General features: G+C 37.2%; 1 non-coding gene across 1 annotated transcript; it reads right to left on the bottom strand.

The window, feature by feature from the left end:
- Nucleotides 1-3180: 3180 nt before the first annotated feature.
- Nucleotides 3181-3287, bottom strand: LOC144999196 (small nucleolar RNA R71). The gene has a single exon (XR_013660716.1). It is a non-coding gene; the product is annotated as a small nucleolar RNA R71 (small nucleolar RNA).
- Nucleotides 3288-3593: the final 306 nt, after the last annotated feature.

The following is a 3593-nucleotide window of genomic DNA, read 5'->3' as shown; positions in this document are numbered from 1 at the left end:
TCTCAAAGTGCAATTGCCATTTCACACAATCCAATTCAACACTCCATGACGAAGCACATCGATATACAGTACCATTTCATAAAAGATCATGTTTTAAATGGCAATATTGAAGTTATTTTTGTTCCATCTGACGATGAAATTGCTAATATCGTTACTAAGGCATTAGACGAAACCAAATTCAATGGATTTCTGAACAGAATGGGTATGATGATGCCTGATCCTCTATTCTTTCAAGAGAAATGTACTCTTTGATGGCAACATCAAAAAATATAAATTGATTCCGGAACAAAATCATTTTACTCTTCGGAATCATTTCCTCTCGGAACAATTCGGGTCATTTTATGTGTCTTTTAATCTAACCTTCCACCTCGGTGTTAAGTTGTATAGTTTCTAAACTTTTTGAAGTCCAAGGACCAATGTAGTCATATTGATCATAATCTCATCTCGGAATCCACTTCATAAGATCATACCGAAATTCAAATCCAGATCGGTAGTAATTACTCTCTTTCCTCCAGAATGTTTTCAAAGTTTACTCTAGATGTTTTCAAAATAAATTTTGCTTATGAAATTAAAATTGATTTTATTCCAAAATGCTTCGTAAATCTAAAGGATTTTAGGGTGAAACGTTTTTCAAATGGTTACTTTTCAAAGATGCTTATCTTGTCAACCTAGAAATCCTCACCACGTTTGCACGTTTCATAAAGTAAACATCCCATCGCCGTTTGACGATTTCTATTCCCCACTTCATTCCATACTCATCCTTCAACATCAGTATTCAACTCATTCCATAAAGGTTAGAACATTAAATGCAACTCATTTCTGATATGTGCATATTTAGTTTGTATTAAGTATAGATTTTTATTCATTTATTAGCTAAATTATTGCATTTTGTGGACAAAAGGTACTTAAAAGTGTTTGAATTGTGTTTTCAGTCCAAAAATGAAGCTCGGAAGCAAAAGGAAGCAGGAGAAGCGGTTAGGAGCTCGGGAATTGGATAAAGAAGAAAAACACCAAAAATAACACCTACTCGGTGAGTAGGGTCGACTACTCGGTGAGTAGGGTCGACTACTCGGCGAGTCCAAGTGAGGATAATGACTCGGGAACCCAGATGCTTATCGCATACGGATATTGTGAGACGGACTCGATGAGTCGCCACCTGACTCGACGAGTCGATACGCAAGTATATAGATAACTTCTCAGATCGAGGAAAAAAACTTATGGGATAATTCTGGAGTAATTAGCTGCGATTCAGAGGCCAGAGAAACCCTAGAAGATAAAGATAGAAGCTACAATTCAATCCCGAAGGAGATTTGAGGCAAATTTCATCATTATACTTAATCTTTTGTTTTCCACTATGGTTAGACAATTAGAATTCGTTTTTATGCTGTTATTTACTTCAATCATGAGCTAAAACTCTTAAAATTCTGTTTGGGGATACAAAATTGAGACTATGGTTTGATTATTGGTAGGATTAATTCAATGTTGGTGATTTATTTGTTATTTTAGCTTGCTAAAGAACCTTGTGTGTGAATGATAATTAGTTTTCTGTTAATAGGAAGGTAATTAAATAGCATGAACATTGTTTGATTATCAACCTCATATACCTTGTGACTACTTTGTTATATGTGTAGGACTAATGAACATGAAACTAGGATTAATAAGAAAATTAAGTAAATTCATGTGCAAGCTTGTGTGATGACCATCAACAAGAAGTTACTTAAAACCAAATTGATTAACTATTGTGAGTCTAAAGTAATCCGAATAATTAATCTAGTGAACTAAATTGAATTAGACAACTGATCACTGTTTAAGTTAGTTTATTTGCTAAGGATTAGTGTAGTGAACGCGAACCTAATCACTTGAATCGGTAACCAACAAAAGAATTAATCCATTGCACTATTACCTTGAAATCAACCATAGGATCAATTGACTTGAACTAAACAGAAGTCCCTTCGTATTATTGAATCTAGTTAATTCTTTGTTTTTTCTAGTTTTTAGATTAAGTAATAGTTAGCAAGTTTCTAGTCTTGTAAAACTAGAGAAAACCCTCTACTTATTAATTAATTTAGATAGAATTAGTTTTTATTTTTAATTTGCCGTTCCCTGTGTTCGATACCCTACTTGCTTGAACTATTCCACAATTGATAGGTACACTACCTTTGTGTGTTTATTTTACAACTAAAACTAGGATTAAAACTAAGTGAGTTTACGCACATCAAGTTTTTGGTGCCGTTGCCGTGGAACGGTTCTAAAATTAGCATTAAATTCTAATTCAATCTATCCTTTGTGTGAAATTTATCTTACACAAAGTTAATTACTGTTTAATTTAGTAGGTAGTATAAAAATAAAAAAAAAATGAATAAAAAAATAAAAAAAAACCTGATTTTACCTTGGACTCGCCGAGTGCATTCGCGCAGACTCGGCGAGTACGACGCTGAATCAACTTTAATTTAATTTAATTTTTTTTTGTTCTTTTTATGCGTTTTCTGTTTTGTTTGCAGTTGTTTCATGACCCGAGGATCTGATACACCTCTGGTCCCCCCTCTTGAAGATCCGGAAACCGCACTAAGAAGGAGCAAAGGCAAAACCGTTGGAGAATCCGCTTCTTCAAGAAACTCACCACTCAAAAACCTCAAGTCTGTTTTCAGCAAGAAAAGGAGCAACAAATCAGGAGCATCCAGTGCCTCGTTGACAATCGAAGATCCAATTCAAAAAAACATCGAGTACGAGACCGAGGAAGAGGACGAACCCACATACGAGCACGGATCCGAGTTTGAAGACGATTTAGCTACTGCTATGGCTAATATCGATGAAATCCCCATGGGGGAATGGAAGAAGAGGATGCGTGATGACACCGGCCCGAGACTTGTGCAACCCACAATTCCCGCAACCGTTACTTTCGAGCTAAAAGGCCATATTGTCGCTCAACTCAAGGAGATTCCTTTTTATGGGAAAGATCACGAAGACGCCTACAAGCACTTGGATGAAGTAAATGACGTGGCTGACTACTTCAGTGTACCAAATGTGCCTCGCGAGACCTAGCTACTTCGCATGCTCCCAGTCACGTTTAAAGGTGCTGCGAAGGATTGGCTCAAGTCACTTCCTCCCGGATCGGTCACCACATGGGCCAATATGAAAGAGGACTTCATAGACCACTTTTGCCCGCCTTCTAAGATAGCTAAGTTGAAGAAAGCCATCGCCAACTTCGAGCAACAACCCGGTGAATCTCTTTATGAAGCTTGGGAAAGATACAAAGGTTTGCTTAGAAATTTCCCACACCATGACCTTAATAGCCAACAAGAGGTCTCCATTTTTTATGATGGAGTCAATGTCACCACAAGGCAATTGCTCGATTCACAAGGCCCGATCACTAGAAAGCCGCCTCCGGAAATCAAGGAGTTAATTGAGGAATTCTCTAAGCATTCTAGAGAATACCACAATCCGAGAAATGAAGTAAGTCGGGGAGCAGTAAACTTGGTGAATGATAGCATGGCAGCGGTAATAGCTAAGCTCGATAGTCTAGATAGAAGGATGACAAAAATGGATCAAACAATCCATGCTATTCGAGTTGGATGTGAGAATTGTAGAGGGCC

The sequence above is a fragment of the Lactuca saligna genome, chromosome 5 (assembly GCF_052625555.1).
Source record: "Lactuca saligna cultivar CGN05327 chromosome 5, ASM5262555v1, whole genome shotgun sequence".
Taxonomy (NCBI): domain Eukaryota; kingdom Viridiplantae; phylum Streptophyta; class Magnoliopsida; order Asterales; family Asteraceae; genus Lactuca; species Lactuca saligna.
The sequence above is the reverse complement of the archived record's forward strand: the minus strand, read 5'-3'. Positions and strand labels throughout refer to the sequence as shown.